This window comes from Ranitomeya imitator, chromosome 5, assembly GCF_032444005.1.
Source record: "Ranitomeya imitator isolate aRanImi1 chromosome 5, aRanImi1.pri, whole genome shotgun sequence".
In the NCBI taxonomy this organism is placed as follows: domain Eukaryota; kingdom Metazoa; phylum Chordata; class Amphibia; order Anura; family Dendrobatidae; genus Ranitomeya; species Ranitomeya imitator.
Window position 1 is genome coordinate 603,808,056 of NC_091286.1, and position 24,298 is coordinate 603,832,353.

The following is a 24,298-nucleotide window of genomic DNA, read 5'->3' on the forward strand; positions in this document are numbered from 1 at the left end:
TTGGTGGATGTCATTTTGATTATGGAACCGGTTATAAATTTTTTGTGTGCCATCCATACGACCCCAGGGGAGGAATCCCCCCCAGAGTTGGTTTGAAAGTATAACTCTAATTCTTCTTTGATTTTAGAAAGAGCAGTGGGGTCTGTGAGTAGGGATTCATTCAGCCTCCATTTGAATAGTTTAGAGGTGGTGAGGTTGAATTTGAATGTTGATAGGACTACATCGTGGTCTGACCACGATGATGGAATGTGGCGAGAATATAGGGCGGAGATAAGCGTCTTTGCTGTAGTTAGGTGTAGGTCAATTCGCGAATAGGTTTGGTGTGCCGGGGAGTAGTATGTGTAGCCTCTCACTGGACCACCCATCTCCCTCCACACATCCACCAGGCAATTATTTTTCATTAGGTGTAGTATTTTTTTCCTATCCGCGTTGGATATATCCGACCGCTTCCGGGCGCTACTGTCTAGGCTAGGGTTGATGGTGAAATTAAAGTCACCACACCAGATAAGATGGTCATACTTAAGGGTGATTAGCTTTGATATAATTAGTTGAAAGGTCGACGTCTGGGATGCGTTAGGCAAATAACTATTAATGACGCAGATCGTTTGACTTCGCGATGTTCCGAGAGTGACAACAAACCTGCCTTCAGGGTCGGAATATGTGCTGACGAGTTGAAATGGGAAGCTATTTTTAATAAGGGTAATGACACCCCTCGTTTTTTTGTCCCATGTCGACATGTAATACTGTGAGTAATTGGTATCAAAATATTTAGGGTGGGATGAGTTTGAGAAGTGGGTCTCCTGGAGACAGATAATGTCCGGTGCGTGTTTTGAGTAGTCAATAAAGGCTTTCTTACGTTTTATAGGTGAGTTAAAACCCCGGACGTTGTGTGAGATAACATTACACATTATGTAGGTAATATTTACCGCTAGAGAATGTGGATTCAGGAATAGTGTTCTGGATCATGGCCTCCTCAGGTAATTGCTGCAGGAACTGAAGAACATAGTAGCAACCTCTGTGGGAGAACAAAAGGAAAGATACGGACGTGGGAAAGACAAAGACAGGCACAACAGATAACATTAAGAAATGGATAACAAATCCAAAAAGTATGGTGAACTGGTTTACCATATTAAGGGCAATACCAGGTGTCACCAGGTTCGGGCAACATGCTACAAACCCGACAGCCAGACCCTTGCTAAATAACGAGAAATTGAAGGGTTTGGTGAGTTTCCAGTGCCAAATCCGGAACGGGCTAACTTTTTTAGGCAGTCATACAGATAAATGAGGGGCCTAGTTAGGGCCGAGTAAGGGCAGTGAGGCTGTGCAGCCAGCACTCCCCTAATATCAGGGATAGTCAAAACGGTCTGCATCTCCTCATGGTCCACCCAAAAGAACTGAGCTGTTGATCATACAGATAGGCCGGGTCAGGCGATCTTAGCGTTCTGGCTCCTCGTTCTAGGGGTGTTTTGCCATTCTTTTGCCGGTCGTGTTTTTCGTTGTGGCATGGCTGATGTTTCTATGGAAATTGGGATCCCAGCATTGGTCATGGCCTGTCTTCCTTCCTCCAGTGTGCGGCAAATGTGTAGTTGGGAGTTAATTGAAAAAATGAGGGCGAAGCGAAAGCCCCATCTGTATTTAATTTGCGCTAATTGTAGGGCTGTAGTAATTGGCTTTAGTTCCCTCCTCCTGGCAAGCATGGCCGTTGCAATGTCCGCGTAGATATGTACTGTCGCTGGCAGGTCTGGTAGAACAGGGTTACTTCTAGTAGCATTAAGAATTAAATCTCGCGCCTCCTCATAGTGCAACTTTAAAATCACATCTCTGGGCATATCACTGTTGCGAGGCTTACCCAGTGCTCTATGGATCCTGGTGATGTGGCGTATAGATGGGTCTGTGTCAGGAAGCAGCGCTGCGAATAGAGCAGAGGCTGTGTCTTTAAGCGCTATAATATTTTCAGGGAGCCCCCTGATCCGCAGATTACCCCTGCGAGACCTATTCTCATAATCTTCGCACCGGAGTTCCAGCTCAGCAATGCGTTCTGCTTGGTTCTTAAGTGCTTCTCGGTCTTCCTCCAGGGCGTCTGCGGTGGCGTCCATTTTTTCCTCCAGAGCAACTGTGCGCTGCATAATGTCCTGAATTTGAGAGGAGATTTTCTGCATAGCTGTGCCTAATTCTGACCTGAACGTCTCTTGCAGCGATTTGGTAAGGGCTGCAGTGGAGACGGCTAGCTCTGTTTGAGGGGCAGCTTCTTCCTGGTCACAGTGTGGGAATTTTTTAACCAAGATCCAATTCATCAATGCAAAGTTATCTGTAAGAAGTGGTCAAAGACCTTTAGACGAGGGAAGAATCTCCTAAATTTAAATACAACGTGCATGTGTAGACATTTAACCAGCATGCACTTGCAAGCCTGGACTAACTACCAAACGTCCAGTACTGTTGGTGCACCTGCCCTGCTCAGAATAAAGGTAGTCAGCAACGCTACATTGCTTCCTCACAGTAAGACCACCGGTTAGGACACCACCAGCAGCAAATGTGGAGGTACTGTATCATCACAAGGTCAGGGAATCACAAGGCTCTTGGTAGGAAACACTGTAGGTAGGCCAACATCAAGAATACCATCACCAACCCTCTCTCAATCTGCTTTGTCCACCACCACCCCCGCTAGTTCCACCATATGCAGCTCTCCAGTCCAGCTCACCCTACAAGACACTCTTGTTAGGAAAAGAAAGTACTCATCCTGTCATCCGAGTACACAGGGTTTGAACGTCCACATTGCTAGACTAATCCCGTTAGAGATGATGCCCTACCGGTTGGTTGAAAGCGAAGCTTTCAAAGCCCTGATGGCCTACGCAGTACCACGCTATGACCTACCCAGTCGACAATTCTTTGCGAGAAAAGCCATCCCAGCACTCCACCAACATGTCAAAGAACGCATTGTCCATGCACTCAGGCAATCGGTCAGTAGAAAGGCGCACCTCACAACAGATGCATGGACCAGTAGGCATGGCCATTTCTCCAAAGGGACTTCATTAGTTGGCAATTCTGGGCAGCACGGTGGCGCAGTGGATAGCACAGCAGCCTTGCAGCGCTGGAGTCCTAGGTTCAAACCCAACCAAGGACGACATCTGCAAAGAGTTTGTATGTTCTCTCTGTGTTTGCGTGGGTTTCCTCCGGGTTCTCTGGTTTCCTCCCACATTTTAAAGACATACTGATAGGGAATTTAGATTGTGAGCCCCATCGGGGACAGTGATGATAATGTGTGCAAACTGTAAAGCGCTGCGGAATATGTTAGCGCTATATAAAAATAAAGATTATTATTATTATCCCAGCCCTCCACCAGCATGTCAAAGACCGCATTGTCCATGCACTGAGGCAATCAGTAGAAAGGTACACCTCACAAGAGATGCATGGACCAGTAGGCATGGCCAGGGACGTTACGTGTCCATCATGACGCACTGGGTTAATGTGGTGGATGCAGGGTCTACAGGGGACAGCCATAGTGGGACAGTTCTGCCTAGCCCACGGTCTAGGAAACAGTTTGCTGTAGGCGTTCGCCACCCCTCCTCCTCCTCCAGAAGTGAAAGCTCGTCCACAGAGCGCAGTCGCACGACCACTCCATCCGCAGCTGCCAGTGTTGCGCACAAGGTGTCTCATTATGTAACAGCTAGTGGTAAGCGTCAGCAGGCTGTGCTACAAATGAAGAGTTTGGGCGACAACAGACACACCACGGAAGTACTGGCCGAGTACTTGCAGTAAGAAACTCAGTCATGGCTGGGCAGTGTACATCTTGAGGCAGGCAAAGTAGTCAGTGATAACGGAAGGAATTTTATGGCTGCCATAGCCCTTTCAGAACTGAAACACATACCTTGCCTGGCTCACACCTTGAACCTGGTGGTGCAGTGCTTCCTGAAAAATTATCTGGAGTTACCAGCCCTACTCCTGAAGGTGCGAAGACTTTGCTCGCACGTCCGCCGGTCGCCTGTACACTCCAGCCGTATTCAGAACCATCAGCGATCGCTGAATCTTCCCCAGCACTGCCTAATAATCGACGTTGCATCAAGGTGGAACTCCACACTGCACATGCTTCAGAGGCTGTGCGAGCAGGCAGTTGGATGGCAGACATGGAGTTGTCTGGTGTGCAGTGGTCGAAGCTCCAAGATCTCTGTCAAGTCCTTCAGTGTTTTGAGGAATGCACACGGTTGGTAAGTGCAGACGACGCCATCATATGCATGAGCATCCCACTAATGCGTCTGCTGATGCAAAAGTTTGACGCACATCAAGGAGCAGGCGTCTGCAGCCGAGGAGGAGGAAAGCCTTGATGACAGTCAGCCATTGTCTGCTCAGGGAACTCTCCTGGACGAGATGGTGGACGAAGAGGAGGAGGATGATGGGGATGAACATTTATGGGAGGAGGATGCTTCTCAGGGGGCAATAGAAACTGGTGGCGTTGTAAGTTCAGAGGTCAAGGTACAGAGTTTTTGCGGGCTATAAGTGATGTTGATTTGCAAGAAAGTGCTCCTCAACCCAGCACAAGCAGTGAATTGACACCTGGAACATTGGCCCACATGGCAGAGTATGCCTTGCGTATCCTAAAAAGGGACCCCCGCATTATCAAAATGATGACCGATGACGATTACTGGTTGGCCTGCCTCCTGGATCCACGATACAAAGGAAAATTACAAATTACCATGCCACATGAGAACCTTGAGCAAATATTGGCTACCAAACAAGCAACTCTTGTAGACCGTTTGGTTCAGGCATTCCCAGCACACAGCGGCGTTGATAGTTCTCACACGAGCTGTAGGGGGCAACATGGCAGGTGTTAGAGGTGCACAAATCCGAAGTGGCGTTGGACAGAGGGGTTTTATGACCAGGTTGTGGAGTTATTACTCAGCAGAGGAGCCCACCCCTGTACCTAGCGATGCCACCATTTTATTTCTGAATAATTTTTTGTCAGACATTTAGCCCACTCGATTATTTTGGCCTACTAACTGTGTCTGCCACTTATTACAGTTGTCCTCCACTGAACAAAGCAATGCCGCCTGTGTACTCCTCTTACCAATTTTTAACTGCATTTAGGCTACTTTTTTATTTTAGGCCTACTAAGTCTGTCTGAGCCACTTATTACAGTTGTCCTCCACTGAACTAAGCAATGCCGCCTGTGTACTCCTCTTACCAATTTTGAACTGCATTTAAGGTACCTTCACACATAACGATTTCGTTAACGATATCGTTGCAACGTCACGCTTTTGTGACGTAGCAACGATCCCGCCAACGATCTCGTTATGTGTGACAGCGACCAACGATCAGGCCCCTGAACAGTACATACTCACATTCCGTTGTCTGTCTGTCACGTCCCCCGCCGTCAGCTTCCCGCACTGACTGTCAGCGTCGGCCGTAAAGCAAAGCACAGCGGTGACGTCACCGCTGTGCTCTGCTTTACGGCCGGTGCTGACACAGTCAGTGCGGTTAGCTGACGGCGGGGGACGTGACAGACGTCAGAATGTGAGTATGTACTTTTTTTTTTTTTTTACTTTTACAATGGTAACCAGGGTAAATATCGGGTTACTAAGCGCTGCCCTGCGCTTAGTAACCCGATGTTTACCCTGGTTACCCAGGGACTTCGGCATCGTTGAAGACAGTTTCAACAATGCCGAAGTCTTTCCCCTGATCGTTAGTCGCTGGAGAGAGCTGTCTGTGTGACAGCTCCCCAGCGACCACACAACGACTTACCAACGATCACGGCCAGGTCGTATAGCTGGTCGTGATCGTTGGTAAGTCGTTTAGTGTAACGGTACCTTTAGCCTACTTTTTTATTTTAGGCCTAGTAACTGTGTCAGCCTCTCATTACAGTTGTCCTCGACCGCTGAACAAAGCTATGCCGCCTGTGTACTCCTCTTACCAATTTTGAACTGCATTTAGCCTACTTTTTTATTTTAGGCCTACTCAGTCTGTCTGAGCCACTTATTACAGTTGTCCTCCACTGCACAAAGCAATGCAGCCTGTGTACTCCTCTTACCAACTTTGAACTGCATTTAGCCTACTTTTTTATTTTAGGCCTACTAAGTCTGTCTGAGCCACTTATTACAGTTGTCCTCCACTGAACTAAGCAATGCTGCCTGTGTACTCCTCTTACCATCTTTGAACTGCATTTAGCCTACTTTTTTATTTTAGGCCTAGTAACTGTGTCATCCTCTCATTACAGTTGTCCTCCTCCGTTGAACAAAGCTATGCCGCCTGTGTACTCCTCTTACCAATTTTCAACTGCATTTAGCCTACTTACTTATTTGGGCCTAGTAACTGTGTCAGCCTCTCATTACAGTTGTCCTCCTCCGCTGAACAAAGCTGTACTGCCTGTGTACTCCTCTTACCAATTTTGAACTGCATTTAGCCTACTTTTTTATTTTAGGCCTACTCAGTCTGTCTAAGCCACTTATTACAGTTGTCCTCCACTGAACAAAGCTATGCCGCCTGTGTACTCCTCTTACCAATTTTGAACTGCATTTAGCCTACTTACTTACTTAGGCCTAGTAACTAGTGTTGAGCGATACCTTCCGATATCGGAAAGTATCGGTATCGGATTGGATCGGCCGATATTCAAAAAATATCGGATATCGCCGATACCGATACCCGATCCCAATACAAGTCAATAGGACCAAAATATCGGAATTAAAATAAACCCTTTCTTTCCTTGTAGGTTCATTCTACATGAAGGAAAACAACTAAGAATAATGCAGGATGTATTTGGGGAGGTGGCGGAGACATTAAAGGCATAGAGGTTTAGCCCAATCAAATAGAATAGCATGTTTTTTTTTTTAAAGACGTTCGGAGTGACAAAGATATTGACTATGTAAATTTTTTTTTTATTTTGTCAGATATTGATGTTTCACTATTCCATGCCCTTCCTCTTCTTTTTTTTATTTTTCCCACACTTTCATCTTCATCATCATCTACCTATTTTTTTTATTACATTCTTCATATTCATTTTATTCAACTATTATTATTCTTCCTATTCTACTTCTTCTTTCTTCATCATATTCTCATTTGTGACAGGCATTCCCGTAGTTGTTATCTATAAAAGTTTGAAGATTACACCTTCCGTTCTGCCTGTCACAAAAGTTACATTTGTCCGCGTTCAGTTTGGCCTGCAGCATCAGGCTTTATCCAGGGGCACCACGACGAGGAACGGACTCACCCCCATACACTGCTTAGTCTTCTTCTGCATATAATTTGGATAATATCTTTTGCTCTGATATTAAGTGTTATGCTTAATGTTTTTCTGCTCTTTGTTCTGCAGCCTCTTGTTCTTCTGCTTCTCGGTCTTCCATGTCGTCGTCTCCAGGGTCGTCGTCTCCAGGGTCGTCGTCTCCGCCGTCGTCGTCTCCGCCGCCGTCGTCGTCGTCATCAGGGTGGTCTTCAGGGTCGTCATCTCCAGGGTCGTCGTCATCTCAGTGGTTGTCGTCTTTGGTGTCGTCGTCATCTTAGGGGTGGTATTCCGGGTCGTCGTCCTTAGGGTCTTGAACTTAGAAATGTAGCAGAAGGTACAAGAAGGCTGAGAAAATGCCGAGAACCAGCTGATGGAACTGGAACTCGGATGGCTACCTGAAGGTCAAAGAGCCAATGGAACTACCGAGGACCAGCTGACGTTACTGGAACCCGGTTACTAAGCAGGAGGTACCCGTGCTGAAAAGCACTACCAAGGACTGCCTGACGTTGGCGGAACTCGGATACCCAGAAGGAGGCACCTAAGCCAAAGGCTCTGCCCGGAACCAGCTGACGTTACTGGAACCAGGATGGGGAGCAGAAGGTACAAGAGCAAAAGACACTGCCGAGAACCAGCTGATGGTAATGGAACCCAGATGGGTAGCCGAAGGTCCAAGAGCCAATGGAACTACCGAGGACCAGCTGACGTTACTGGAACCCGGTTACTAAGCAGGAGGTACCCGTGCTAAAAAGCACTACCAAGGACCACCTGACGTTGGTGGAACTTGGATACCCAGAAGGAGGCACCTAAGCCAAAGGCTCTGCCCGGAACCAGCTGACGGTACTGGAACAAGGATGGGGAGCAGAAGGTACAAGAGCAAAAGACACTGCCGAGAACCAGATGACGGTACTGGAACCCGGACGCGTTGGCCAACTGTGCAAGAGCCAATGGCACGACCGAGGACCAGCTGACGATGCTGGATCCCGGTTACTAAGCTGTAGGTACCCGCGCTTAAAAGCACTACCAAGGACTGCCTGGCGTTGGCGGAACTCGGATACCCAGAAGGAGGCACCAAAGCCAAAGGCTCTGCCCGGAACCAGCTGATGGTGCTGGAACCAGGATGTGGACCAGAAGGTCCACAGGAAAGGAGAGAACAGCTAGGCCACGAGGCTGCCGCAGTTACCGAACACCAACAGTCCTACAGGGGGAGCTTGGCCTACTGGCACTACAGAACCAGCCTTGATTGCCAATTCCCGCAGCCCACATAGGAAGCTCCTAAACTGGAGGCACCATGGAGTTGGCTAACCCGACCGCAACACGACGGGGCAACGCATAGGTGTCTCAGTGAGCTTGACACTACCCGGAACCAGCTGACGGTGCTGGAACCAGGCTGGGCACGAGGGAGTACCCGTGACAAAAACACTGCCGAGAACCAGCTGGCGGTGCTGGAACACGGATGCGTTGCCCAAGTGTGCAAGAGCCAATGGCACCGTGGGCCAGCTGACGGTGCTGGAACCCGGTTACTAAGCTGTAGGTACCAGCGCTTAAAAGCACTATCAAGGACCGCCTGGCGTTAGCGGAACTCGGATACCCAGAAGGAGGCACCTAAGCCAAAGGCTCTGCCCGGAACCAGCTGACGGTGCTGGAACCAGGATGTGGACCAGAAGGTCCACAGGAGAGGAGAGAACAGCTAGGCCGCGAGGCAGCCGCAGTTACCGAACACCAACAGTCCTACAGGGGGAGCTTGGCCTACTGGCACTACAGAACCAGCCTTGATTGCCAATTCCCGCAGCCCACATAGGAAGCTCCTAAACTGGAGGCACCATGGAGTTGGCTAACCCGACCGCAACACGACGGGGCAACGCATAGGCGTCTCAGTGAGCTTGACACTACCCGGAACCATTTGACGGTGCTGGAACCAGGCTGGGCACGAGGGAGTACCCGTGACAAAAACACTGCCGAGAACCAGCTGACGGTGCTGGAACACGGATGCGTTGCCCGAGTGTGCAAGAGCCAATGGCACCGAGGACCAGCTGACGGTGCTGGAACCCAGTTATTAAGCTGTAGGTACCCGCGCTTAAAAGCACTACCAAGGACCGCCTGGCGTTGGCGGAACTCGGATACCCAGAAGGAGGCACCTAAGCCAAAGGCTCTGCCCGGAACCAGCTGACGGTGCTGGAACCAGGATGTGGACCAGAAGGTCCACAGTAGAGGAGAGAACAGCTAGGCCACGAGGCTGCCGCAGTTACCAAACACCAACAGTCCTACAAGGGGAGCTTGGCCTACTGGCACTACAGAACCAGCCTTGATTGCCAATTCCCGCAGCCCACATAGGAAGCTCCTAAACTGGAGGCACCATGGAGTTGGCTAACCCGACCGCAACACCACGGGGCAACGTATAGGCGTCTCAGTGACCTTGACACTACCCGGAACCAGCTGACGGTGCTGGAACCAGGCTGGGCACGAGGGAGTACCCGTGACAAAAACACTGCCGAGAACTAGCTGACGGTGCTGGAACACGGATGCGTTGCCCAAGTGTGCAAGAGCCAATGGCACCGAGGACCAGCTGACGGTGCTGGAACCCAGTTATTAAGCTGTAGGTACCCGCGCTTAAAAGCACTACCAAGGACCGCCTGGCGTTGGCGGAACTCGGATTCCCAGAAGGAGGCACCTAAGCCAAAGGCTCTGCCCGGAACCAGCTGACGGTGCTGGAACCAGGATGTGGACCAGAAGGTCCACAGTAGAGGAGAGAACAGCTAGGCCACGAGGCTGCCGCAGTTACCAAACACCAACAGTCCTACAGGGGGAGCTTGGCCTACTGGCACTACAGAACCAGCCTTGATTGCCAATTCCCGCAGCCCACATAGGAAGCTCCTAAACTGGAGGCACCATGGAGTTGGCTAACCCGACCGCAACACCACGGGGCAACGTATAGGCGTCTCAGTGACCTTGACACTACCCGGAACCAGCTGACGGTGCTGGAACCAGGCTGGGCACGAGGGAGTACCCATGACAAAAACACTGCCGAGAACTAGCTGACGGTGCTGGAACACGGATGCGTTGCCCAAGTGTGCAAGAGCCAATGGCACCGAGGACCAGCTGACGGTGCTGGAACCCAGTTATTAAGCTGTAGGTACCCGCGCTTAAAAGCACTACCAAGGACCGCCTGGCGTTGGCGGAACTCGGATACCCAGAAGGAGGCACCTAAGCCAAAGGCTCTGCCCGGAACCAGCTGACGGTGCTGGAACCAGGATGTGGACCAGAAGGTCCACAGTAGAGGAGAGAACAGCTAGGCCACGAGGCTGCCGCAGTTACCAAACACCAACAGTCCTACAGGGGGAGCTTGGCCTACTGGCACTACAGAACCAGCCTTGATTGCCAATTCCCGCAGCCCACATAGGAAGCTCCTAAACTGGAGGCACCATGGAGTTGGCTAACCCGACCGCAACACGACGGGGCAACACATAGGCGTCTCAGTGAGCTTGACACTACCCGGAACCAGCTGACGGTGCTGGAACCAGGCTGGGCACGAGGGAGTACCCGTGACAAAAACACTGCCGAGAACCAGCTGGTGGTGCTGGAACACGGATGCGTTGCCCAAGTGTGCAAGAGCCAATGGCATCGAGGACCAGCTGACGGTGCTGGAACCCGGTTACTAAGCTGTAGGTACCCACGCTTAAAAGCACTACCAAGGACCGCCTGGCGTTGGCGGAACTCGGATACCCAGAAGGAGGCACCTAAGCCAAAGGCTCTGCCCGGAACCAGCTGACGGTGCTGGAACCAGGATGTGGACCAGAAGGTCCACAGGAGAGGAGAGAACAGCTGGGCCGCGAGGCAGCCGCAGTTACCGAACACCAACAGTCCTACAGGGGGACCTTATCCTACTGGCACTACAGAACCAGCCTTGATTACCAATTCCTGCAGCCCACATAGGAAGCTCCTAAACTGGAGGCAACATGGAGTTGGCTAACCCGACCGCAACACGACGGGGGAACGTATAGGCGTGTAAGTGACCTTGACACTACCCGGAACCAGCTGACGGTGCTGGAACCAGGCTGGGCAGGAGGGAGTACCCGTGACAAAGACACTGCCGAGAACCAGCTGACGGTGCTGGAACCCGGATGCGTTGCCTATTCAAGATTGTCTTCTGTTATGAATAGGTAATTCAGAACCACAATGGACCTTGAAGTTCAGAGCACACAAGTGACCTGACAAAAACCACAAAACATAGGACGAGCTCTGAGACGTGGAAACTCTGCTGACCGCAATCCCTAAACCTATCAAACCACACTAGAGGTAGCCGTGGATTGCGCCTAACGCTCCCTATGCAACTCGGCACAGCCTGAGAAACTAGCTAGTCCTGAAGATAGAAAAATAAGCCTACCTTGCCTCAGAGAAATTCCCCAAAGGAAAAGGCAGCCCCCCACATATAATGACTGTGAGTTAAGATGAAAATACAAACACAGAGATGAAATAGATTTAGCAAAGTGAGGCCCGACTTACTGAATAGACCGAGGATAGGAAAGATAGCTTAGCGGTCAACACAAAAACCTATAAACAACCACGCAGAGGGGCAAAAAGACCCTCCGCACCGACTAACGGTACGGAGGTGCTCCCTCTGCATCTCAGAGCTTCCAGCAAGCAAGCAGAACCAAAAAAGCAAGCTGGACAGAAAATATAGCAACAAAAGGACACAAGCAGAACTTAGCTTATGCTGAGCAGACAGGCCACAGGAACGATCCAGGAGGAAGCAAGACCAATACTAGAACATTGACTGGAGGCCAGGATCAAAGCACTAGGTGGAGTTAAGTAGAGCAGCACCTAACGACTTAACCTTATCACCTGAGGAAGGAAACTCAGAAGCCGCAGTACCACTCGTGACCACAGGAGGGAGCTTGATCACAGAATTCACAACAGTACCCCCCCCCTTGAGGAGGGGTCACCGAACCCTCACCAGAGCCCCCAGGCCGACCAGGATGAGCCATATGAAAGGCACGAACAAGATCGGCAGCATGGACATCAGAGGCAAAGACCCAGGAATTATCTTCCTGACCATAACCCTTCCACTTAACCAGATACTGGAGTTTCCGTCTCGAAACACGAGAATCCAAAATCTTCTCCACTATATAGTCCAACTCCCCCTCCACCAAAACCGGGGCAGGAGGATCAACAGATGGAACCACAGGCGCCACGTATCTCCGCAACAATGACCTATGGAATACGTTATGGATGGAAAAAGAATCTGGAAGAGTCAAACGAAAAGACACAGGATTAAGAACCTCAAAAATCCTATACGGGCCAATGAAACGAGGCTTAAACTTAGGAGAGGAAACCTTCATAGGAATATAACGAGATGACAACCAAACCAAATCCCCAACACGAAGTCGGGGACTCACACAGCGTCTGCGATTAGCGAAACGTTGAGCCTTCTCCTGGGACAAGGTCAAATTGTCCACTACATGAGTCCAAATCCGCTGTAACCTGTCCACCACAGTATCCACACCAGGACAGTCCGAAGACTCAAGCTGCCCTGAAGAGAAATGAGGATGGAACCCAGAATTGCAGAAAAACGGTGAAACCAAGGTAGCCGAGCTGGCCCGATTATTAAGAGCGAACTCAGCCAACGGCAAAAAGGACACCCAATCATCCTGATCAGCAGAAACAAAACATCTCAGATATGTTTCCAAGGTCTGATTGGTTCGTTCAGTCTGGCCATTTGTCTGAGGATGGAAAGCCGAGGAAAAAGACAAATCAATGCCCATCCTAGCACAAAAGGCTCGCCAAAACCTCGGAACAAACTGGGAACCTCTGTCAGAAACGATGTTCTCTGGAATGCCATGTAAACGAACCACATGCTGGAAGAACAATGGCACCAAATCAGAGGAGGAAGGTAATTTAGACAAGGGTACCAAATGGATCATCTTAGAGAAGCGATCACAAACTACCCAAATGACCGACATTTTTTAAGAGACGGGGAGATCCGAAATAAAATCCATAGAGATATGTGTCCAAGGCCTCTTCGGGATCGGCAAGGGCAAAAGCAACCCACTGGCACGAGAACAGCAGGGCTTAGCCCGAGCACAAATCCCACAGGACTGCACAAAAGAACGCACATCCCGCGACAGAGACGGCCACCAAAAGGATCTAGCCACCAAATCTCTGGTACCAAAGATTCCAGGATGGCCAGCCAACACCGAACAATGAACCTCAGAGATAACTTTATTCGTCCACCTATCAGGAACAAACAGTTTCTCTGCTGGGCAACGATCAGGTTTATTAGCCTGAAATTTTTGCAGCACCCGCCGCAAATCAGGAGAGATGGCAGACACAATTACTCCCTCTTTGAGAATACTCGCCGGCTCAGGCAAACCCGGAGAGTCGGGCACAAAACTCCTAGACAGGGCATCCGCCTTCACATTTTTAGAGCCCGGAAGGTACGAAACCACAAAGTCAAAACGGGAGAAAAACAGCGACCAACGAGCCTGTCTAGGATTCAACCGTTTGGTAGACTCGAGATAAGTCAAGTTCTTGTGATCAGTCAAGACCACCACGCGATGCTTAGCTCCTTCAAGCCAATGACGCCACTCCTCGAATGCCCACTTCATGGCCAGCAACTCTCGATTGCCAACATCATAATTTCGCTCAGCAGGCGAAAACTTCCTGGAAAAGAAGGCGCATGGCTTCATCACCGAGCAATCAGCACCTCTTTGCGACAAAACAGCCCCCGCTCCAATTTCAGAAGCATCAACCTCAACCTGGAACGGAAGCGAAACATCTGGTTGACACAACACAGGGGCAGAAGAAAAACGACGCTTTAACTCTTGAAAAGCTTCCACAGCAGCAGAAGACCAATTGACCACATCAGCACCCTTCTTGGTCAAATCGGTCAATGGTTTAGCAATACTAGAAAAATTACAGATGAAGCGACGATAAAAATTAGCAAAGCCAAGGAACTTTTGCAGACTCTTCAGAGATGTCGGCTGAGTCCAATCATAAATGGCCTGGACCTTAACAGGGTCCATCTCGATGGTAGAAGGGGAAAAAATGAACCCCAAAAATGAAACCTTCTGAACACCAAAGAGACACTTTGATCCCTTCACAAACAAAGAATTAGCACGCAGGACCTGGAACACCATTCTGACCTGCTTCACATGAGACTCCCAATCATCCGAGAAGACCAAAATATCATCCAAGTATACAATCAGGAATTTATCCAGGTACTCTCGGAAGATGTTATGCATAAAGGAATGAAATACTGATGGAGCATTGGCAAGTCAGAATGGCATAACTAGGTACTCAAAATGGCCCTCGGGCGTATTAAATGCAGTTTTCCATTCATCGCCCCGTTTAATACGCACAAGATTATATGCACCACGAAGATCTATCTTGGTGAACCAACTAGCCCCCTTAATCCGAGCAAACAAATCAGATAGCAGCAGCAAGGGGTACTGAAATTTGACCGTGATTTTATTTAGAAGGCGGTAATCAATACAAGGTCTCAGCGAACCATCCTTCTTGGCCACAAAAAAGAACCCTGCTCCCAATGGCGACGACGACGGCCGAATATGACCCTTCTCCAAGGATTCTTTTACGTAACTCCGCATAGCGGCGTGCTCAGGTACAGATAAATTAAACAGTCGACCCTTAGGAAACTTACTACCAGGAATCAACTCGATAGCACAATCACAATCCCTATGCGGAGGTAGGGCATTGGACTTGGGCTCATCGAATACATCCCGGTAATCAGACAAGAACTCTGGGACCCCAGAAGGGGTGGATGATGAGATAGACAGAAATGGAACATCACCATGTACCCCCTGACAACCCCAGCTGGACACAGACAATGATTTCCAATCTAATACTGGGTTATGGACTTGTAGCCACGGCAACCCCAACACGACCACATCATGCAGATTTTGCAACACCAGAAAGCGAATATCCTCCTGGTGCGCAGGAGCCATGCACGTGGTCAGCTGGGTCCAATACTGAGGCATATTCTTGGCCAAAGGCCTCAATGGAATAAGACACTGCAAGGGCTCCAAGACAAACCCACAACGCCTAGCAAACTCCAAGTCCATCAAATTCAGGGCAGCGCCTGAATCCACAAATGCCATGACAGAATAGGAAGACAAAGAGCAGATCAAAGTAACGGACAAAAGAAATTTCGACAGTACCGTACCAATGGTGGCAGACTTAGCGAACCGCTTAGTGCGCTTAGGACAATCGGAGATAGCATGAATGGAATCACCACAGTAGAAACACAGCCCATTCTGACGTCTGTGTTCCTGCCTTTCAGTTCTGGTCAAAGTCCTATCGCACTGCATAGGCTCAGGTTTATGCTCAGATAATACCGCCAAATGGTGCACAGATTTACGCTCACGCAAGCGTCGACCGATCTGAATGGCCAAAGACATAGACTCATTCAGACCAGCAGGCATAGGAAATCCCACCATGACATCCTTAAGGGCTTCAGAGAGACCCTTTCTGAAGATTGCTGCCAAAGCACATTCATTCCATTGAGTGAGCACAGACCACTTTCTAAACTTCTGACAATAAATCTCTATCTCATCCTGACCCTGACACAGAGCCAGCAAATTTTTCTCTGCCTGATCCACTGAATTAGGTTCATCGTACAGTAATCCGAGCGCCAGAAAAAACGCATCAATATTACATAATGCAGGATCTCCTGGCGCAAGGGAAAATGCCCAGTCTTGAGGGTCGCCACGTAATAAAGAAATAATAATCTTAACTTGTTGAACTGGGTCACCAGAGGAGCGAGGTTTCAACGCCAGAAACAGTTTGTAATTATTTTTGAAACTCAGAAATTTAGCTCTATCTCCAGAAAACAAATCAGGAATAGGAATTCTTGGTTCTAACATAGAATTCTGAGCCACAAAGTCTTGAATATTTTGTACTCTTGCAGTGAGAAGATCCACACATGAAGACAGACCTTTAATGTCCATCACCACACCTGTGTCCTGAACCACCCAAATGACTAGGGGAAAAAAAAGGCAAAACACAGTGCAAAGAAAAACAAATGGTCTCAGAACTTCTTTTTTCCCTCTATTGAGAAGCATAGTACTTTGGGCCTCCAGTACTGTTATGAATAGGTAATTCAGAACCACAATGGACCTTGAAGTTCAGAGCACACAAGTGACCTGACAAAAACCACAAAACATAGGACGAGCTCTGAGACATGGAAACTCTGCTGACCGCAATGCCTAAACCTATCAAACCACACTAGAGGTAGCCGTGGATTGCGCCTAACGCTCCCTATGCAACTCGGCACAGCCTGAGAAACTAGCTGGTCCTGAAGATAGAAAAATAAGCCTACCTTGCCTCAGAGAAATTCCCCAAAGGAAAAGGCAGCCCCCCACATATAATGACTGTGAGTTAAGATGAAAATACAAACACAGAGATGAAATAGATTTAGCAAAGTGAGGCCCGACTTACTGAATAGACCGAGGATAGGAAAGATAGCTTAGCGGTCAACACAAAAACCTACAAACAACCACGCAGAGGGGCAAAAAGACCCTCCGCACCGACTAACGGTACGGAGGTGCTCCCTCTGCGTCTCAGAGCTTCCAGCAAGCAAGCAGAACCAAAAAAGCAAGCTGGACAGAAAATATAGCAACAAAAGGACACAAGCAGAACTTAGCTTATGCTGAGCAGACAGGCCACAGGAACGATCCAGGAGGAAGCAAGACCAATACTAGAACATTGACTGGAGGCCAGGATCAAAGCACTAGGTGGAGTTAAATAGAGCAGCACCTAACGACTTAACCTCATCACCTGAGGAAGGAAACTCAGAAGCCGCAGTACCACTCGTGACCACAGGAGGGAGCTTGATCACAGAATTCACAACAGTCTTCCTAGAGCCCCAACTAGCGGTGTTGGAGCAAAGGGTAAGCAGAGGGAGCAGAGTGTAGGCCGAAGCCTGCACTGGTGGCAGCTTTGTGTCTGCGTTGCGTTTGCAGGACACGTTGCCGGCTACACATCAGGGGAACAGCTGGCGGTGCTGAACCCCACTAACACATTGGCTGGTGTTTTTCTCTGTGCAGCTAGCACGTCCGGGCAAAAACTGGCGGTGTTAGAGCCCAGGGTCAGCAGGAGGAGGAGAGGAGCAGAGTGTAGGCCGAAGCCTGCACTGGTGGCAGCTTTTGGTCTGTTGTGCCATCGTGGCTTGTGCTGGACACGATGCCAGCTACACAGCAGGGGAACAGCTGGCGGTGCTGAACCCCACTGACACATTGGCTGGTGTTTTTCTCTGTGCAGCTAGCACGTCCGGGCAAAAACTGGCGGTGTTAGATCCCAGGGTCAGCAGGAGGAGGAGAGGTGCAGAGTGTAGGCCGAAGCCTGCACTGGTGGCAGCTTTTGGTCTGTTGTGCCAGCATGGCTTGTGCTGGACACGATGCCGGCTACACAGCAGGGGAAAAGCTGGCGGTGCTGAACCCCACTAACACATTGGCTGGTGGTTTCTCTGTGCAGCTAGCACGTCCGGGCAAAAACTGGCGGTGTTAGAGCCCAGGGTCAGCAGGAGGAGGAGAGGAGCAGAGTGTAAGCCGAAGCCTAATTGAACCAATTTCAAAGGTAACCTTTAACCCACCCTCAGGTGTTACAATGTAGAAGAGCCACACCTTGTGCAGCAGTAATGCTCCACAAGTGAAAGGTTGCTCTTTAAATTTTGCTCATTGCACACGCAGAATGAAAGACGTACAGAATTTTGCCCATTGTACAGTAAAACTGTATTGGAGGCGTGACTTGTGTTTTTAAGGAGACGCAGCACAGGTGCCCAAAAATAACGCCTTGGTGCTGGGCGCAGCCTCCTGAGCGTTGTTATTTGCTGTACAGGAGTCTGCGCTCTTGTTATCCCTTGGCCATGCGCTGTGAGCGCTGCCTGTCTTCTCACCTCATTTCATGTTGGCCGGTGCGGTTATCGATGGCCAGGAATCCCAGACCCGCAGTGTCTTTTCATAAAGTCACACTGCAGGGCTGGGATTCATGGCCTTGCGCAGTAAATATGTTTGCCGCTCACTCATGTTCTTACACCTGCTTCAGACTGGGAGGCCTCAGCTGATCCCTTATCACATGCCGCGGCCATGATGCCGCACAGTCTGAAGAAGGCGGAAGGAGGGGAGTGAAGACAGGCAAAGATATGCACTGCTCGTGCCCATCAATCACACCCTCGCAGTCAAAATAAGTAAGACAACGAGGGGCGTTGTGTCGGGCAGGGCGGACGCACAGGCACAAGCAGCCAACCAATGATGTCAGAAGACGGCCAGCGTTACCAATGGGGGTGCTGCGTGTCATTTAAAAGGAAAGTCACACCTCAGGGACATTGTAATTTTCTGTAATGAGACACATTTTGTAAGTGTTAAATTCCACGTGGGCAAGGAGAAAAAGTCAGCCACCTTGTACAAATGCAGCATTACTGCTGTACAAGGTGGCTGTTATACATATAAACACCTGGGGGGGGGGCAGGATCCCTTTAATTTCAGTTCAGGTGCCTGCGTGGCGTTTGCAGGACACGTTGCTGGCTACACAGCAGGGGAACAGCTGGCGGTGCTGAATCACACTGACACATTGGCTGGTGTTTTTCTCTGTGCAGCTAGCACGTCCGGGCAAAAACTGGCGGTGTTAGAGCCCATGGACAGCAGGAGGAGGAGAGGAGCAGAGTGTAGGCCGAAGCCTGCACTGGTGGCAGCTTTTGTTCTGTTGTGCCAGCGTGGCTTGTGCTGGACACGTTGCCGACTACACAGCAGGGGAACAGCTGGCGGTGCTGAACCCCACTAACACATTGGCTGGTGTTTTTCTCTGTGCAGCTAGCACGTCCGGGCAAAAACTGGCGGTGTTAGAGCCCAGGGTCAGCAGGAGGAGGAGAGGAGCAGAGTGTAGGCCGAAGCCTAATTGAACCAATTTCAAAGGTAACCTTTAACCCACCCTCAGGTGTTACAATGTAGAAGAGCCACACCTTGTGCAGCAGTAATGCTCCACAAGTGAAAGGTTGCTCTTTAAATTTTGCTCATTGCACACGCAGAATGAAAGACGTACAGAATTTTGCCCATTGTACAGTAAAACTGTATTGGAGGCGTGACTTGTGTTTTTAAGGAGACGCAGCAGAGGTGCCCAAAAATAACGCCTTGGTGCTGGGCGCAGCCTCCTGAGCGTTGTTATTTGCTGTACAGGAGTCTGCGCTCTTGTTATCCCTTGGCCATGCGCTGTGAGCGCTGCCTGTCTTCTCACCTCATTTCATGTTGGCCGGTGCGGTTATCGATGGCCAGGAATCCCAGACCCGCAGTGTCTTTTCATAAAGTCACACTGCAGGGCTGGGATTCATGGCCTTGCGCAGTAAATATGTTTGCCGCTCACTCATGTCCTTACACCTGCTTCAGACTGGGAGGCCTCAGCTGATCCCTTATCACATGCCGCGGCCATGATGCCGCACAGTCTGAAGAAGGCGGAAGGAGGGGAGTGAAGACAGGCAAAGATATGCACTGCTCGTGCCCATCAATCACACCCTCGCAGTCAAAATAAGTAAGACAACGAGGGGCGTTGTGTCGGGCAGGGCGGACGCACAGGCACAAGCAGCCAACCAATGATGTCAGAAGACGGCCAGCGTTACCAATGGGGGTGCTGCGTGTCATTAAAAAGGAAAGTCACACCTCAGGGACATTGTAATTTTCTGTAATGAGACACATTTTGTAAGTGTTAAATTCCACGTGGGCAAGGAGAAAAAGTCAGCCACCTTGTACAAATGCAGCATTACTGCTGTACAAGGTGGCTGTTATACATATAAAAACCTGGGGGGGGCAGGGTCCCTTTAATTTCAGTTCAGGTGCCTGCGTGGCGTTTGCAGTACACGTTGCTGGCTACACAGCAGGGGAACAGCTGGCGGTGCTGAACCCCACTGACACATTGGCTGGTGTTTTTCTCTGTGCAGCTAGCACGTCCGGGCAAAAACTGGCGGTGTTAGAGCCCAGGGACAGCAGGAGGAGGAGAGGAGCAGAGTGTAGGCCGAAGCCTGCACTGGTGGCAGCTTTGGTTCTGTTGTGCCAGCGTGGCTTGTGCTGGACACGTTGCCGACTACACAGCAGGGGAACAGCTGGCGGTGCTGAACCCCACTAACACATTGGCTGGTGTTTTTCTCTGTGCAGCTAGCACGTCCGGGCAAAAACTGGCGGTGTTAGAGCCCAGGGTCAGCAGGAGGAGGAGAGGAGCAGAGTGTAGGCCGAAGCCTAATTGAACCAATTTCAAAGGTAACCTTTAACCCACCCTCAGGTGTTACAATGTAGAAGAGCCACACCTTGTGCAGCAGTAATGCTCCACAAGTGAAAGGTTGCTCTTTAAATTATGCTCATTGCACGCGCAGAATGAAAGACGTACAGAATTTTGCCCATTGTACAGTAAAACTGTATTGGAGGCGTGACTTGTGTTTTTAAGGAGACGCAGCACAGGTGTCCAAAATAACGCCTTGGTGCTGGGCGCAGCCTCCTGAGCGTTGTTATTTGCTGTACAGGAGTCTGCGCTCTTGTTATCCCTTGGCCATGCGCTGTGAGCGCTGCCTGTCTTCTCACCTCATTTCATGTTGGCCGGTGCAGTTATCTATGGCCAGGAATCCCAGACCCGCAGTGTCTTTTCATAAAGTCACACTGCAGGGCTGGGATTCATGGCCTTGCGCAGTAAATATGTTTGCTGCTCACTCATGTCCTTACACCTGCTTCAGACTGGGCGGCCTCAGCTGATCCCTTATCGCCTGCCACAGCCATGAGGCCGCACAGTCTGAAGAAGGCGGAAGGAGATGAGTTAAGACAGGCGAACATATGCACTGCACATGCCCATCAATCACACCCTCGCAGTCAAAATATATGAGACAACGAGGGGCGTTGTGTCGGGCAGGGCGGACGCACAGGCACAGCCAGCCAACCAATGATGTCAGAAGATGGGCAGCGCTACCAAGGGGGTTGCTGCGTGTCATTAAAAAGGAAAGTCACACCTCAGGGACATTGTAATGGTCTGTAATGAGACACATTTTGTACGTGTTAAATTCAACGTGGGCAAGGAGAAAAAGTCAGCCACCTTGTACAAATGCAGCATTACTGCTGTACAAGGTGGCTGTTATACATAGAAACACCTGGGGGGGGCAGGTTCCCTTTAATTTCAGTTCAGGTGCCTGCATGGCATTTGCAGGACACGTTGCCGGCTACACAGCAGGGGAACAGCTGGCGGTGCTGAACCCCACTGACACATTGGCGGGTGTTTTTCTCTGTGCAGCTAGCACGTCCGGGCAACAACTGGCGGTGTTAGAGCCCAGGGTCAGCAGGAGGAGGAGAGGAGCAGAGTGTAGGCCGAAGCCTGCACTGGTGGCAGCTTTAGGTCTGTTGTGTCTGCGTGTCGTTTGCAGGACACGTTGCCGGCTACACAGCAGGGGAACAGCTGGCGTTGCGGAACCCCACCGACACATCAGCGAGTGTTTTTTCTGTGTAGACAACACTTCCAGGTGACAACTGACAGTGTTGAAACCCAGGGAATAAAAGAGGAGCAAAGTGTAGGCCGAAGCCTGCACTGGAGGCAGGAAAATGTCTGTTATTGTGCCAGCGTGGCTTGTGCTGGACACGTTGCCGGCTACACAGCAGAGGAACAGCTGGCGTTGCTGAACCCCACTGACACATTGGCGGGTGTTTTTCTCTGTGCAGCTAGCACTTCCGGGCAACAACTGGCGGTGTTAGAGCCCAGGGTCTGCAGTAGGAGCAGAGTGTAAGCCGAAGCCTGCAGTGGAGCAAGTTGAAAGGGAACCTTTAACCCCCCCCCCCCCCCAGGCATTTGTTGCTGAAGGAGCCATCTTGTACAGCAGTAATACTGCACATGGAAAATGGTGGCTCTTAAAATTATGCTCCTTGCAAACACTGAAGTACACACTCATATAATGTGTCCCCTCACACCGTTAAACCGTCCCGGAGGTGGGACTTTCCTTTGTAATGTGACACAGCACAGCCGTAATTCCAACCCCCTTGGTGCCGTGCGCCACCTCCTCAACGTTGTTTGATTCTGTCACGGAGCCCGCGCTGTAATGTTATCCCTTGGCCATGCACAGTTAGCGGTGCCCGTCTTCTGACATCATTTAGGTGTCAGGCTGGCAGTGCCTGTGCGTCCAAGCTGCCTGAGATCCAACCTCGCAGTGTCATCTAATGTAATCCCACTGCAGGCCTGGGATCCATGGGCATGCGCAGTGCATATCATCGCCTCTCACTCCCCTCCTTCCTGCTTCTTCAGACTGTGCGGCGTCACGGCCGTGGCATGCTATTAGGGATCAGCTGATGCCGCCTAGTCTGAAGAAGCGTGAAGAAGGGGAGTGAGAGGCTAGTATATGCACTGCGCATGGCCATGGATACCAGGCCCACTGTGGGATCACATTAGACGACACTGTGAGGTAGGATTTCGGGCAGCGTGGACGCACATGCGCAGCCAGGATGACAACAAATGATGTCAGAGGACGGGCAGCGCAAACTGTGCATGGCCAAGGGATAACATAACAGCGCAGGGTCCGTGACAGAATCAAACAACGCTAAGGAGGCAGCGCACGGAGCCAAGGGGGTAGGAATGACGGCTGTGCTGCGTCACGTTACAAAGGAAAGTCCCACCTCCGGAACGGTTTGACGGTGTGAGGGGACACATTACATGAGTGTGTAGTTCAGCGTTTCCAAGGAGCATAATTTAAAGAGCGACCTTTTCCTTGTGCAGTATTAGTGCTGCACAAGGTGGCTCTTTCAGTAACAAACGCCTAGGGGGGGGACAGGTCCCCTTACATTTTAGTTGTGCCAGCGTGGCGGTCGCATGACACGTTGCTGGATACACAGCTGGGGATCAGCTGACGTTACTGAACCCCAATAACAGAGGAGCGACTGTTGACTGTGCAGACAGCACTTCCAGGCACCAGCTGGCGGTGTTAGAGCCCAGGGACAGCAGGAGGAGCAGATTGGAGGTATTGCCGCACACACAGCTGGGGATCAGCTGACGTTACTGAACCCCAATAACAGAGGAGCGACTGTTGACTGTGCAGACAGCACTTCCAGGCAGCAACTGGCGGTGTTAGAGCCCAGGGACAGCAGGAGGAGCAGATTGGAGGTATTGCCGCACACACAGCTGCGGATCAGCTGACGTAACTGAACCCCAATAACAGAGGAGCGATTGTTGACTGTGCGGACAGCACTTCCAGGCACCAACTGGTGGTGTTAGAGCCCAGGGACAGCACGAGTAGCAGAGGAACAGAGTGTAGGCCGAAGCCTGATTGGAGCAAGTTGAAAGGGAACCTTTAACCCCCCCCAAGATGTTTGTAGCTGAAAGAGCCATCTTGTGCAGCACTAAGGATGCAAAAGGAAAAGGTTGCTCTTTTAATTATGCTCCTTGCAAACACAGAAGTAAACACTAAAAATGTGTCCCCTTATACCGTAAAACCATCTCGGAGGTGCGAATTTCCTTCGTAATGGGACGCAGCACAGCTGTCATTCTGTTCTGCCCATTCTAGCGAAGGTCAGGTTACGTATCTAGCTTTAAAAACGTTTAATACCATAGTTTTGGTTTTGCTGTGTTATAGCACCACCCAGTGGTGGTTAAATTTATTACCTGTGTTTTTCAGTAATTATTAGAGTGTTGCATTTTGGCATTCACCAAGGTATCATGGGAAGGGGAAACTCCATTTTCTCTCTGTGTATTTCCCTGGACACACGTGTTAATCTGCTGTGTTGAACTACCTCACTTACTTCCCATTCCGGTTAAGTTTATCCGGTAAGACCATAGGCCTTCTATGTGCGGTACCGCGATCCTGTGACGCAACAGGATCGCTTCCTTCATGCTGGGTGAAGTTTAACCCACGTGTGTATACTTATGAGTACCGCCATATAGTCCGTCATTACCATACACTATCTGTCTTATTATTTGGTGCGTTCCGCTAGCCCTAACACCATCCTGTCTCTAGAGACAGTGTCTTGAAGAAGCTTGATCCAATCATCGACCAAGATGGGCTGTTAAGAATTGGAGGTCGTCTTCAAGAAGCTGAAGTGGAATTTGGGGAGAAACACCCTATAATAATTCCTGGAC